This window comes from Notamacropus eugenii, chromosome 5 (genome assembly GCF_028372415.1).
Source record: "Notamacropus eugenii isolate mMacEug1 chromosome 5, mMacEug1.pri_v2, whole genome shotgun sequence".
Lineage (NCBI taxonomy): Eukaryota > Metazoa > Chordata > Mammalia > Diprotodontia > Macropodidae > Notamacropus > Notamacropus eugenii.
The window spans coordinates 339,622,904-339,638,107 of NC_092876.1; the positions used below are offsets into that span (position 1 = coordinate 339,622,904).

The 15,204-nt window shown below is 41.2% G+C and overlaps 1 protein-coding gene and 1 long non-coding RNA gene across 2 annotated transcripts in view; both read right to left on the bottom strand.

The window, feature by feature from the left end:
- Window positions 1-13,408, bottom strand: part of LOC140506504 (uncharacterized) — a 50,920-nt gene extending 37,512 nt beyond the window's left edge. Inside the window, exon 1 of the long non-coding RNA XR_011967957.1 lies at window positions 1-13,408. This exon is cut by the window's left edge and continues 21,318 nt beyond it. This is a non-coding gene — a long non-coding RNA (uncharacterized lncRNA).
- The window catches only part of KALRN (kalirin RhoGEF kinase), a 963,226-nt gene that overhangs the window by 920,235 nt on the left and 27,787 nt on the right, over window positions 1-15,204 (bottom strand). The gene's annotated exons all lie outside the window — the stretch shown is intronic.

Here is a 15,204-nt window from a genome sequence, read left to right on the forward strand (position 1 = left end):
TGACTGTTACCTTTTTGTAGTATATTATCTACTAACTTCCCCAGCTGTGGATCACTGAGATGAACTCCTTTCTCCTCTCAACCCTAGTCTCTTAGATCATGGTACTCCATGAATTCTAGATTGACCTTGAACTCTTTTAGCTCATGGCTTAGACCCTTTCTCCTTAGGATAGTGCTTTCCCTCAGACCCTGTTAATTCACACACACACACACACACACACACACACACACACACACACACACACTTACCAGTGTGATCAATCTCTTATGGGGAATGAGTTTGATAGGGACTTGAAACTGGAAAATTCAGTGGTCATTCACTGCTCTGAAAAATACCCAGAAAAGAAGGAGCAACAGCAGGAAACTGTTCCCAGCTGAAGAACAAGGTGGGTCAGAACTGAAGAGTTCTGGAATGATTAATTCATATTGGAAATTCACCTTTTTGTATAAGCTACAAAGCTATTTGGTAACTTGATTCCCTGAATTCCTGTGTGACTTTAGACCACATTCACACATTCCTATTGTGCCTCCTTAGACTCTAGAACCACCTGTGGCCAAACTACTTTTACATTTTTGACACCCTACTGCCTCTAAATACAGTGTACAGGAAGCCTGGAAGCTTAGTGTTCCTGGAAGCTGGAAGACCTGAATTCAAATCCGTCCTCAGACTGTTCTCGCTGTGGTACCCTGGGCAAGTCACTTAACCTCTGTCTGTCTCAGTTACCTCAACTGTAAAATGAGGATAATAAAAGCACCTACTTCCCAAAGTTGCTGTGAGAATCAAAAGAGATAGCATGTGTAAAGCATTTAGCACAGTGCCTGGCACATAGTTGTTGTTTCTCCTGTTTTCGGAGAGGACCAGTGACATCACAGGGTGTCTTGACTCATGTGTGTGAATTAAAGGGAGGCAGAGTTGCATAAAGTCATCACTCTCACTCTTTCTTCCAGTCATCGGAAGTCCATTGGTAGCCCAGGATGCAGTCTGACCAAGCTCTAAGTGCTGCATGGAGCCTGCTTCAGCTGCCTTATGGGCTGTTGGAGCAAAATGTTCTTATCTATCCATTCCACCAGGGGACGTCTTCACATGCTTGGGGTAGACACCCCCCCCCCAACTCACCACTAGACTTGAGTCCTGTTGGTTACCCTCAACCTGGTTTAGCCCATCTGCTGAAACAGTTTACCAGACTGTGGCTGCTGCACATGCTAAAGCCTCTTGGAGCCACAGGTGAGCGTTGAGTTAGAACATAGTTAGAGATAAATTGCTTATGGATTTGTCTTAGCTATAGCCTCGAACAGCCCATCTTTCCTATGTCTTCTCATTGAGATATTATTGCCACAAATAGTCTGGTCACACAGGAGATGGTCTACTAGAATCACAACCTGTTCCATGGACGGTCAAGAACTTTGCTAGTCCTGCCTTTGGCCTAGCACCCAGTCAAGATTGGGAGTAATAGCCCATTGCCCAAAGTTCCATAGATACTTAGTAGCAGAACTTGCTTTTTTTATTAGTAGGATCTCTTTCAATGTGAAGGAATATGCATCATGTAGATCCACTATTGCCCATGACAGACAACAACAGTAGCCTCCTCCTTCTCTACTCAGCTTTCTTAACCCATCCACAAGCATCTAGTGTGTTTAGTGCTGTTTCTCCTTCTCTTTCTCCTTTCCTTCCTTCACACCTTTGCCCTCTCTATGTCTCTCCTATCTCTTATCCTTTTTTCTTTCTTCCTCTCTTCCTCCTTCCTCTCCTCTCTTTTCATCTTTCCACTGGAACAGTGAAGAAGTTTCTCCAGATGTACAAAGTGGACTTCTCAATATTATCTTGTCCTAGAGGACAGAACCAAGTGGTCAAGTCCTCTGCCACAACACAGCATTAACCAATGAGTCCATAAGCGTTTATCAAGCACTTACAACGTGCCTAACACTCTAACGGACACCCCTTCAGTGTTACAGGTCAGGTCACATCATCAAGTCAACAAGCATTTATTAAATGCTTACTGTGTGCCAAGCACTGTGCTAACCAATGAGAATACAAAGCACAACAAAGACAAGGCTTTCCTGGAAGAACTTACATCCTGATCAGGGAATAAAAGGAAGCTGAAAAGGAAGGGAATTGGAAGAGGGATTATGGTGTGATCAGTGGTAGAGTGATGTCTAGAGAATATCTAGAGCCAAGGTTGCAGCCTGGAAAGGAGAGAAGTCATAGGTGGCTTGAGCATCCTCCTTAAGATTAAAGTTCTGGGAAGAGCCGACCAATGAGAAGAAGAGCCCAAGATTTACTTTCAGTGTGAGAAGTCCAGGAATGCTATGAACTTCCATGGTGAGGAGGTTTCTGTATCATAGTTAGAGAAAGTCCCGAATCAGGAGTTCAGCCTTGAGCTGAGAAATTTTTCATTGACCATGAGGAAATACTCATACGGATCTGGAAGGTCCTTGTTCCCTTTAATGATACTCACAGATTACAATAAATCCATGCCTACCCATCCTGTGTGAGTCTTGTCCACACACATGCGGGGTCCACTCAACATGCTAGGCTCCTTCATTGATTCCTCCCAAAACAAAGAGGACACCAGTGGGGCATTCAGACCATGTGAGCAGCCAGTCTCCCTTCCTTCAATCACACGTTTTCCTCATAATATCCATTTTACTCCAGTTCTTCTCTGAAGTTCTTTATTTGTTATCTAGAGCAGCCTGCTCACACCCACCATGTATCTCTCTACTGCCTTCTGTGTGATATTCATTTTCAATTCTCTGGAGACCTTTGTGTTCCTTGTCTCACAGCCACATAATAACATGGGAAAAACACCACATTCTTTTCCTACAGCAAATCACGCATCAGACAATGGGTTTCTCTTCCCTTATTCTTCTAAGCTCTATAGTAGTTGTTGTTGTTTAGAAAAATCACCTGATCTAAATGGTTATATCAATAAGCATTATTCAAATGGGAAAGGGGTAGGAATAGATCAATAAATACTTAACATCTACCAGGTTTCTCCATCATATCCAGACATCTGTGACTGGGAATGGGAGAAACAGAAGGCTGACATCAAATAAAAAAACAAAAACCGATATCTGAAGGGAAAAACTGCTGATTTGAAGGGCTGTGTTCTAGCTGCATATGGACTTGGCTCGGGGTGCTACATGAAAACATCGAGTTGTATGAGATGGAGGCAGAGGGATGAACTAGGTGAACTGTGGAGATTACTTACAGTTCTACAACCCAGGGACATTATCCAAGAGAGAGGCATCAGGGATTCCGACTGTGGTACCTGGTCTGGGCATCTGTATGAATACATTGCTTAATCTTGATTGGAGCCAGGCAATATTATCTAGATAAATCTCAGTGTGCCATTACAACAACAACAACCACACCTGTTTTTTAAAGTCTGCAAAGCTCAGACAGATGATTTACCAACATAAATGTAACATATGTCTTCATTTTAGTTCTATGGAAATTTGTAACTGGTTCCCTTCTGGATCCATCCTTTTCAGGGCGAGCAATCAGTGCTGGTTTTCTAATAATGATAATAGGTGCCTCCACCACCCAAATCCTCCTATTCTTTTCTGTTTTATGAATGACCAATAGTAGAGATTTTCCAAATAAATGGCTTGAGTTAAAGGGGCGCCTATGGATAAAGAGTCAAGTCTTTTCATGTGCAAAGCAAACTGGTTGAGAGGCATTGTGGTTAAGCAGATAAGGCACTGGCGTTTGGAGTTGAGATCAGTTCAAATAAATATCATACATAATTACCATATTAATTGCATGAAAACAAATGTTATTAGAAGATAGGGAACTAGCTTTGGAGTCAGAGAGACCTGGATTCAAATAAATATCATTTTTAATGAGCACATAATTGTATGCAAATAAATGCTGTTAGAAGATAAAGCTTTGAACTTAAGAGTCAAGAAGACTCAGGTTGAAACTCGGACTCACACACAAGCTATGGCTCCTGGATGAGCCTCTCTGTGACTCAGTGTCCTCATTTGTAAAGGAGGCAGTTGGACTTGATAGCCCCTAAAGTCTGTCTTGGTTCTAAATCGGAGGTCTTATATTGCATAAGATCAGACCTGTGACCCTAGCCTTATTAATAACATATGCAAACCAAATGAGCTAAATGACCCGGAATATGGAAACATCCCTGCGAGGTAATGACATGTAGTTATATACTCATAAAAAGATGTGAATTCTTAGGTTATGTGTAAGTATATATATATATACACACACACACATATATATACTCACACATATACATATATATGTATATCTATGCATATATGTATACATGTATATGTGTGTGTATATGTAAACATGTATGTGATCTAGATATATACATATATCAGATGCTTACTTGTAGATAAACAGGGGAGACCTTTCAATCTCCCTGAAAAGAGACTAGATGACTCTGGCTTTAGAGAATAACAGGAACAAATATGATCCAGGGGTCATGGAAATTGAGGAACTTAAGGAATAAGAAAATAAGCTTTTCTTTTTCTCTTTTTTTCATTGAAAATGTATTTTTGTCAGTGTACTGAAGCTCCCCCTAGGTAATAATGCCTGCACATAGTGGGCATTTAGCATGTATTTGTTGAGGAAGACTTTAGTTAAGGAGATGACTCAGAAGAACCAGTGATACCTCAGACTGCTAAGGGGGTGAGCTCAGGCTGAGAGACTTAGAGTGAATACAAAAACCAAGACTTCTTAGACAACCTGTGATGCAGGTCTCTGAGAGAGACACAAAGAGAGAGACAGAGAGAAAGACAGAAACTGGGAGGGAGGAGAGAGAGAGAGGGAGAGGAGAGAGAGAGACAGAGACAGAGAGAGAGAGAGGAGAGAGACAGAGAGAGAGAGAGGAGACAGAGAGACAGAGAGACAGAAAGAGAGAGAGAGAGGAGAGAGAGAGAGAGGACTCAGAGAGAGAGGAGACAGAGGAGAGAGAAAGAGAGAGGGAGAGAGGGGGAGGGAGAGGAGGGAGACAGAGAGAGAGAGAGAGAGAGAGAGAGAGACGGAGGGAGAGGAAAAGCAATAGGCTGTCAAAATCAGTAAGGCTAATCTTGAAAAAAACACATTTGAGCTAAAATTATTCCTTTTGTCTACCTCTGAGAATAAATACCCTCAACTGAAATGCCTAGAAATTGAAGTACATAAAGAAAGAATAGCTACATAGTATGCAGACTCAAAATACATATATTTGGGAGTAAATAGATTATTTTGTTTTGGGGCCTAGAGTTAGGCTAGTATTTGATGGAAGGAGTTACACAGGAGTCAGGGTACCTAGATTCTCTGCCACTAACTAGTAATGTGAAATTAAGCAAGTTATTCAACTGCTATCTCCAACTCAGTAGTTTTCTGCAAAACAAAGAGCGTAGCTTTAGGTCAAGGGCTTTTCACCTGTTTTGTGTCATGGACCCCTTTGACAGTCTAGTGAATGCTATGAACTCCTAAGAATAATGTTTTTTAAAGCACAAAATAAAATTCATAGGATCACAAAGAAAAACAATTTTATTGAAATACAAATGTAATTTTTCTTCCCCAGATAAGTTCATGGACCCCCTATCAAATTCTTCAATGTTTACGCAAAATATGCTCCTGGCAAGGTTTTGACCTGCATTAGCTATTGGGTTTGTTTGGTCTTTTAATTGACATAATTCCTGACCCACCCATTGTTACCTCAGTTCTCACATTAGTGTTGGGAAATTTAGAGGAGCCCCAAAATAGGTTGGAATGAGAGAATACTAAAATCCTTCAAAGGCTCAATTTCTCCTGGTTTTCTTTCCAACACTCTTTGGGCTACCCTGATGCCATCTTGGAATGGTCACCTTGAAGAACTTTCTACTAAGTGAATTGAAAACATCCATGACTTTCCCTGAGGCAGCCGAGTTCCCAGAAGGCAACTGAGGTTTTCCTTCTTTGTATCTCTCCATTCATGCTCACCTACAAAATTTCCTGTGCAGGTCACAATTGAAAGAAAAAGAAGACAGCAGCTTAGCCCTTGGCTCTGCTCTCCAATTAGATATCCAATATGCAGGACAGGTCCAATAGGTTTCTCCACCCAACCCTAGTGATTCAGCTCTTTTCATAGTGAACCTGACCTTGCTGCCCTTCTCAGAGTTCACCTTTTTATTCTGAGAGAGACTCCTGTGTCATCGCCCTCCAATCTTCACCCCCTTCAGGAGTGGTATCATCCAGGACTTTAGCTCTACTGAGATGCCATTACCCCTGCCATGCATTCAGTGGTGTCTAAGCACAGGCATGTGAGCGCACACACACACACACACACACACACACACACACACACACACACACACACAGGGATGAATTCCTGCTTAAGTATCAGTGACAGTCAAACACTGCCCTCTAAGACACATGCACACACACACACACACACACACACACACACACACACACACACACACACACACACACACACTGGTGGAAAGAGATCTGCAATCTCAGATTCTTGCACAGGCTCCCTAAGAAGTCTTTGCTTTTGTATTCTCTCTAAGTCTCTCAGCCTGAGCTCACCCCCTCAGCAGTCTGAGATATCACTGATTCTTCTGAGTCCTCTCCTTTAATTAAAGTCTACTTCAACAAATATATATTAAGTGCCTACTATGTGCAGAGCATTATGACTTGGGTGTAGTTTAAGTGCACTGGAAAAATACATTTTAAATGAAGAGAAAAGCGTGTCCCCTGTTCCTACACCTGGATCATCTCGGTTCTTGTTACTCTCTCAAGCCAGAGCCATCTAGTCTCTCTTCAGGGAGATCAAAAGGTCTCCCCTGTTTATTTACAAATTAATATCCACTCTAGTCATTAATTTAATTTAATTCAACCTACATATAATTATAGCAACTGTGTGCTAGGTGGCACAGTAGAAAGAGGGCTAGACCTGTAGTCAAGAAAACCTGGGTACAAATCCTGCCCCATATATTTCCTACCTATGTGTCCATGAGCAGATTACTTGACCTTTGTCTGCCTCAGTTTCCTTATCTATAAAATGGGGTTAGTAATACTATCTACCTGCCAGGGTTGTGAGAATGAAATGAGATAATATTTGTAAAGGGCCTTACAAAATTTAAAGCACTATTTAAGTGTGCTGTTGTTATTAATGTGCCAGGAATACAAATGGAAGAAATGAAAAACAGTGACTGTGATGAAGAAATTTACAATCTACTGAGAGATATAGTGTATAGACAGAGAAGTAAATGTAAGATAATTTTGCAGTGAATACAGCATTAATTGGGGGTGAGGGAATGACAAGGAGGGTGGGGTGGGTGGGGGACATTAGGATGGGTCTTCAATGGGAGGTGACACCTGAACTGAGTCTGAAAAGAAGCTAGGAATTCTAAGAGGCAGAAATGAGGGAGAGCCCCCCAGGCATGGGGGACAGCCTTTACAAAGTCATGAAGGGAGGAGAAAGAGTACTAAATTTGAGTCAATTTGGCTAAGACAAGGAGCAGCTAGTTGGAGCAGTACATAGAATGCCAGGTCTAAAGTTGAAAAAGACTCATCTTCCTGAGTTCAAATCTGGTCTTCTAGCTGTGTGACCATGGGCAGGTCATTTAACCCTGTTTGCCCCAGTTTCCTCATCTGTAAAATGAGCTGGAGAAGGAAATGGCAGTGTCTTTGCCAAGAAAACCCCAAATGCGGTCACAAGGATGGACATGACTGAAACCACTCAACAACAAAGGTTAAGATACAAAGTAAGTGAGTGGGACTACTGTGAAATAAGTCTGGAAAGAGAGGTTAAAGTCAGATTGTGAAATACCAAGTGAAGCAAAGGGAAAAATACTGCATTGTGAATCATAAGAATCAGATTCAAATCCCAGCTACTCTATAAAGGCTGAACTGGAGATGGAAAAGAGGTTGTAGAGGTAACACTGACCCATACTTGGCAAATGATTAGATATGAGAAGTGAGGGAAAGGAAAGATCAAAGACAATTCTGCTTGTAGACAGAGATGACCAGAAAGGATCCCAGATTTAGAATTGGAATGGACCTCAGAGATCATCTGACCCAACCACCCCATTTTACAGATGAAAAACCTAAGGCACAGAGAGCACCTTTCCCAAAACCACACAGCCATTAAGTGTCTGAGCTGAGATCTGAATGGAAGTTCCTACAATTCCAAATCCTACGCTCTTTCCAATCTACATCACTGTCTACTTTGGCAGAAATTAAAGGAGAAAGTTAAGAGAAGGGGTAGGGTTGAGGGTTGGGAGATAATGAGCTCCATTTTAGACATGATATATTTGAGATATCTGTGGGATATCAAGGTGGATGTGTCCAACAGGCTGTTGGCAATAGAGGTATAGAACTCAGGAAAAAGGTTAGGGCTGGATACATAGACTAGGGAATCATCTAGATAGAGATAATTAATCCCATAGGGACCGATGAGATCACCTGGAGAGACAGTGTGGCGAGTACATTCATACATCAGACACATTGTATAAACATACTACACATCAGACATACAGTCAGGGGCCAATATAAGATGGGGACATTTCCCCTTAAGACTACACTTTGGGCTGAGACCAGGTAGAGATGGCTTAGATTTAGGGTGACGGAGGTTGGTGTTGGAAGTAGGGTCATTTGATAATAGCAAAATAATATTAATAATAAACAAAAAGCCCCTTCCCTTCCCTTGGTCCTGACTCTTCCTCTCCTGGTCCAGCTTCTCTGTCCTGCTCACTCCAACGGTGGCTGTCATTCACAAACTCTTTCATTATCTTGCCAGGTAGCTGAAATTCCAAATGTTCGCAGTTGGCTTGGCAACCTGAAGTTATGATCACATGCTAGATAATTCACTCACCATCTGAGATCCCTGTAGAAGAACTCAACCATCTGCTAAATATAGGTACTGTACATGTGAATTCTATCAAGTAGATTGACAAAGACCTATATGGATGTAAATCCCCAATCCCCACTGGGGATGGATGTTTCTGCTCCAGAAATGTCCAGACATCTAGTTCGTAATACTGTCTAAATAGTGTCATCTGTTTGCCTCAAGGCTGTTGTGCAGTATGTTGCATACAACTAAGCTATTGTGATTGTGTCTTAGTATCTTGCAGTGTATTTGGAATAACAAGATGATGGTTCTGATACCAACTCTGCTGTTTACTATGGTGTGTCTTGAGCAAATCACTGCCTGGTTCCTCATCTATAAAAGGATGACATTGGACGACAGGCACGCAGGGAAATGTCTTCTACCTACCATGTTAGTGCCTTGGTCATTGTTTGGGCCCTGATTAACTCAGAGTGAATATAAATAATTGTTTCTGTTTGGGTCAGAAATCCTGAGAGTCTTCCCCTCCCAGACTGATTTCTTTTTGACTAGGTTAAAAGGGTGTTGCTTCAGTCAAACTGAGACCTGCTGAACACCTTAGCTTAAAAAGGTCAAGGTCTTCTACTGCATCAGAGGCTACATCCTGACCTATATCTTGTCACTGGACCCAGATGGCTCCGAAGGAGAATGTGAGGCTGGTGACTTTGCACAACCCTGCCTCATTTAAATCCAATTCACTTGCACGGCATGGCATGGTCCTCCCTGATGGCATGGTCCTCTTTGAGTACAAAGGAGAAACAACAACAACCAATCTGCCAATAGACATTATTGCTCTGCACAAACCAAAAGCCTGATTACAGACCCCCAAGCCCAATACAGAGTTTGGGAATGGATACTATATAAGCACGAAATGAAAAGGGAAGTAATCTCCCTTCAAACACAACCCCACTATCACAGGCCCATGAGCATTGTGCTCAGGAGATAGGAGTGCTGCTGCTTCAGCTAGAAACTTCTCATAGAACAGATCACCCCACCCTTCCCATCCACATATCCCATTTCCTACTGCCCAAAGTACCATTCCTTTTGTAAACCTCTATACTCAGACTTTCACCTCCACACAATCATGAAAAACTCTCTCAAAAGACTGTTGTTCAATTGTGATCAACTCTTCGTGATTCCATTTGGGGTTCTCTTGACAAAGATAATGGAATGGTTTGCCATTTCTTTCTCCAGCTTATTTTACAGATGAAGAAACTGAGGTAAATAGAGTTAAGTACTTCTCCAGGGTCTCACAGATAGGAAGTATCTGAGTCTGGATTTGAACTCAAGTCTTCATGATTCCAGGCCTGGCACTCTAGTCACTGCACCCCCTAGCTGCCCTCAAAAGATACCAATGACCATTTTATAGATGAACTCAACAAGCTTTCTCCCACTTTCCTCCTACTTGACCATTCTGTGGTTTTTGATGCTGTTGAACCATGAAGAACAGTGAAAAGAACTGTGAACTTGACATTTTACAGCCTGGATTGATTCTCAGATCTGCCTGCTGTTGACTGTGACTTTGGACTGATCAGTTCATTTATCTGAAACTCTGTTTCCTGACCTATAAGATGGCGATAGTGATGCTCACACCCTCATCTTACAGAGTTACTATGTGAGGATCAAAAGGGAACAGCACATTATAAAGTAATATGTATATTATAAATATAAGCTATGGTTACTGACCATTTCAAATTTCTCAAAACTCTTACATTTCTTTCTTTCCAAGGCATACTTTCCTGGTTCTTTCTTTCCTGCTCTCTCTTCATATTTTCTCTTTTTTCTTCCATTGGCTTCTCTTTTACTGGCCCTAATCTTTCTCCTGAGCTAATCTCCAACTGTATCTTGGACATCCTGAGCTAGCTGTCCAGTAGGTATGATGTCCAAGCTCAGCATGTCTAAAAACAGAACTCATTATCTTTTCCTTCAAACCTTCCCCCTTCCAAACTTTTTTTATGACTATCAAGGATACCACCACCCTTCCAGGCTCTCAATCTAGGTGTGATAGTTGACACCTCACTCATATTCATCTCCAGGAGCCATAACCAATCAATAGTCAAATCTTTTCACTTCTGACTTCATAGCATCTTCATACATGCCTTTTTTTAAATTGTTTTGGAGCGGGGAAAGTGAGGCAATTGGGGTCAGGTCCTCCTGACTCCAGGGCCTGACTCTGAAGCTAGATAGCTAACATTTATATTGCTCTTAATATGTGTCAGGCACCGCACTAAGCCATTTACAAATATTATCTTATTTGATCCATGAAACAACCCTAGGAGGTAGGTGCTCTTATTATCCCCATTTTACAGATGAGGAAACTCAGTATCTACCTTCATAGAATGTCTCCCTTCTCTATAATAATTAATAATAACAATAGCTAACATTTATATAGCACTTACTACGTGTGGTCATGGTGCTAAGCAATTTACAAATATTGTCTTGTCTGATCTTGCAAAAGATGAAGAAACTAAGGTTAAGTGACTTGCCTAGGGTCATACAGCTAGTAGGGGTCTGAGGTCAGATTTGAACTCAAGTATTTCTGACTCTAGGCCCCTTGCTGTATCCATTATGCTACATCTTACTAGACTTCTAGAATAGCTTTCCAACTGGTATCCCCGCCCCAAATCTCTTTCCACTCCAGTCCATCCTCTACTCAGCTGCCACAGTGATTTTTCTAAACTATAATACTGACTATATAACAACCCAGTTCAATGAGTTTCCAGTAGTTTACTCTTACCTATGTCTAAAACCAGAGACATTCCTCTATTTGCCATTTAAAGCTCTTAATAAACTGGCCCCTTATGACCTTTCCAGTCTTATTACATTTTATCACCTTCCTCAAGTTCTGCGATATAATTACATTGACTTTCCTTTCAGTTTTTAGTATCCATCCACCATTCTTTTGCCCTGACTGTTCCCCATGCCTGGAATGCTCTAACCTCTCACCTTTTAACTTCCCTGGCTTCCTTCAAGATTTAACTTAAAGCCCCTTTTACCCAAGGTGTTTCCCAATCTGCTGAACTGATAATGCCTTCCCTTTTCAGATGACCTTCCAACAACTCTGTATATAAAATGTATGTGCCTAGTTTTTTTTTTCACATTCTTGCCTCCCTCATTCTAATGTATGTTCTGAGGGCAGGACTTTTTTGGGAGTCTTTCTTTGTGTTCTTAGTGCTTATCATGGTGCCTGGCACATAGTAAGTACTTATTAAATGATTTTTGACTCCCTAGACTTTTCTTCTCACCCCCTAATTTTGGCCATTTCCCCCAAGGCTTATTCTTCTGCTCTCTATCTGCACTCCCTCAAACAGTTCATATATTCACATGAGTTCAATGACCACCTCTGTGCCAATGACCTCCATATCTACAATTCCAGTCTTTCCTCCAGTTTGCCTTCTAACCATTTAATTTTAACCTCTAGTCCTATAAAGACGTCTTGATGTCACCTTAAACTTAACTCAAATGGGTCATCTTAGTATCCTACCCCCCCCTCAAAAAGCCCTTCATTTCTCAATCACCTAATTTGTTTCCAACACAGCACCATTCAATCAATCACCAAGAATTTATTAAGTGCCAAGACTGGAGTTACAGACAAAAACCCATTCTTCTAGTCTTTGAGTCTAGTAATCTAAGAATCTTACTTGACTTTCCCCCTTCTCCATTTAATCCGTCATCAAGTGCTATTGATTCTTCTAAATTTCTTACAGATTCTCTCTTTTCTCTCCATGTCTACTTCCACCACCTTAATTCAGGCCCTCATCACTTCATGCCTAATTAAAGAAAATTGTTACATTTGGCTAGCCTAGATTTTACTGTGTTCGATGATTTAACCTACATTTGGTTTCATTGAAAAAATGTTTAGAAGGAACAAGGGGCTGTCAGATTTTTAAAAGCTGAGTCCCCTTACCAGAGGAGTTGGAAGGAATTAGGAAGATCCTCAGAAGAACACAGTTTTCTACATTATAAATGGTGGCTTGGATCCACTCAGAAGGGAAGAGAGATTCGAAAGTGAGGAAATTGCTTTAAGAGACAAGAGAAGAGGAATTTGGGTCTGATCTGGCTAAGGGATTGGTGCCCCCAGAACGAGTGAAGAGTTGTAAACATGGTACTTAACACCTAGGCTCGAACAGCTGAAAATAATCTGGAACAAATAGGGCTAGATCTGTGAAAAGGGCCTGGGGCAGCCTGGAGATGGGAGACAGATAAACTGTGATAAAACTCTTTTCTTAGAGTTTTTATTTTCCTTACTGAAGCTGTCAAAAAACATATCCTTTGCACTTAGAATTTTTTTTTTAATTTTTGCCCTCCTTGGGCTATTTCATAGTTTAGAAAGTGAAGCTAAATAATACTTGTATTTATATTCTAAATAGATAAGTAAAAATAAGGTTTTTCCCCATAAGTAGCACTGGTGGAATACTACGTTTTATAGCCCTGTTTTACTCAGTTTTCTATACCCCAAGTTAGCTTGTTTTGCCCATGGGGCTCCAATACCTCTGGATATAGCTACTGGGGGTGAAAGTTAGTACAGCATACAGTTATCCCTTCCCAGTCACAAGGGTTAGGAACCCAGTATCCACCCTTTCCCTTCTCTTTCCCCCTTCCCCCTCTCTTTCCCCCCTTTCTCTCTCTTCCCTCCTTCTCCCTCCCTTCCCCCCCTTCACCCTTCCCTCTCCCACCCATGTTCTGGAAAATCCACATAAATTTGTTGGGCCTCCCTTCATACCAGAGAATAAGTCTGAAATATTATAGTTTTAAAAGACAAAATATGTTGATATTATATGATACTATACTTACATTATACATACATTTTATTCCCTTCTGGGTTTCTAAACTTTTTCTGGGTCATCTGGCGACTTCCACAAAACTACCCCAAAAATTCTCATTTAATTTCTTATACTGACCCAAGATATATCGAAACCAGAAGGGATTAACTGTAGTGAGAGGAAGGAACAAGCCTTTCTTAGATTTGTGATGGGTTGCTTCATGAGATAATAGTAACTGACAGTTATCTAGCATTTTAAAGTTTGCAAGATACATAGATACAAACTTATGTGTAGTATCTCATGTGATCACCACAACACAGTAAGGGGAGATGGGGTTGGGGGGGGGGGGGTAGGATAGGAAGACTCCTGGTGGAGAGAGCTCCTCTATAAGGAAACTTCCTTTACCAGTTCAGATAGAAGTTTCTCTGCAAATTATAGGGTTAGAGAATTGCCTAGGGCACTGAGAGAGAAAGAAAAATAAACTAGGGTCACATAGCCAGTACCTGTTGGAGACAGAATTGGAACCCAGGTCTTCCTGACTATCAGACCAGCTCTTTTTCTACTACCCACAAGAAACTGTGTCTTCCTGACTCAAATCCAGCACTATAAACACTATGGCTTGCTGCAATCAGCATGACCTATATGGTCAAATACATGTCACCAGAAATCTTTAAACAGAGCCTGGTGTCATGTAGTAATACCAAAACCATATGTGCCAGAACTTTTTGTGGTAACAAAACAACAAATTGTGGTATGTAAATGAAAGGTCATGAGGGACAAATAAGAATTCTGAGAAACATGGAAAGGCTTTGTATGAACTAGTACAATATGAAGAAAGTAGATAAAGGAAAATATATTCAGTGAGTACAAAAATTTAAATGGAAGTGTCATTTAAAGACAACTAAACTAAATGTAGATTTAAAACAATGACAAAGATGACTTCTTGGGGAAGGCTATCCGACCTTCCAAAACACCCTTTTTTTTCCACAAATGGAGTCTGGTTGATTGGTCTCATCACATACACATATGTACATAAACATATATATTCCCATGAACATGTTTTACACAGGGTTCACTGATCCCCTTACCCCTCTAATTATGTTCTTCATCCAGTGCCCATCAGGCCCTCTCCATTTCCCATACCTCCTATCTAGGCTAGTCCAACATGGACTTATTGAACCGTTGTTGGAGGAGGCCTGGGGATGGGGCTGAAGGGCAGGAGGTGAAGGTGCTACTCTCCCCTCCCTTCAGGTGCTCCCCCTTTTCAATGGGACCACTGGGCCTTTCCAGTTGTCCTAAAGTCAAAGCCTCCTAAGAGGGCTACCTCCCCCTTATTAGAAGCAAGCTATGTGAGCAAGGTAAAGTGAACAACTCACTTTACCCTGTTTGCCACAGTTCCCTCATCTGTAAAATGAGCTGGAGAAGGAAATGGCAAACCACTCCAGTATCTTTGCCAAGAAAACCCCAAATGGAGTCACAAAGAGTTGGACACTACTGAAAATGACTGAACAACAGACTATAGTCTGTTACTACAGTAACAAAAATGGCTAGTATTTGTATAGTCCTTTAAGGCTTGTAAAACTTTTAAAATTTCAACTCATTTGATCCTCACAACAA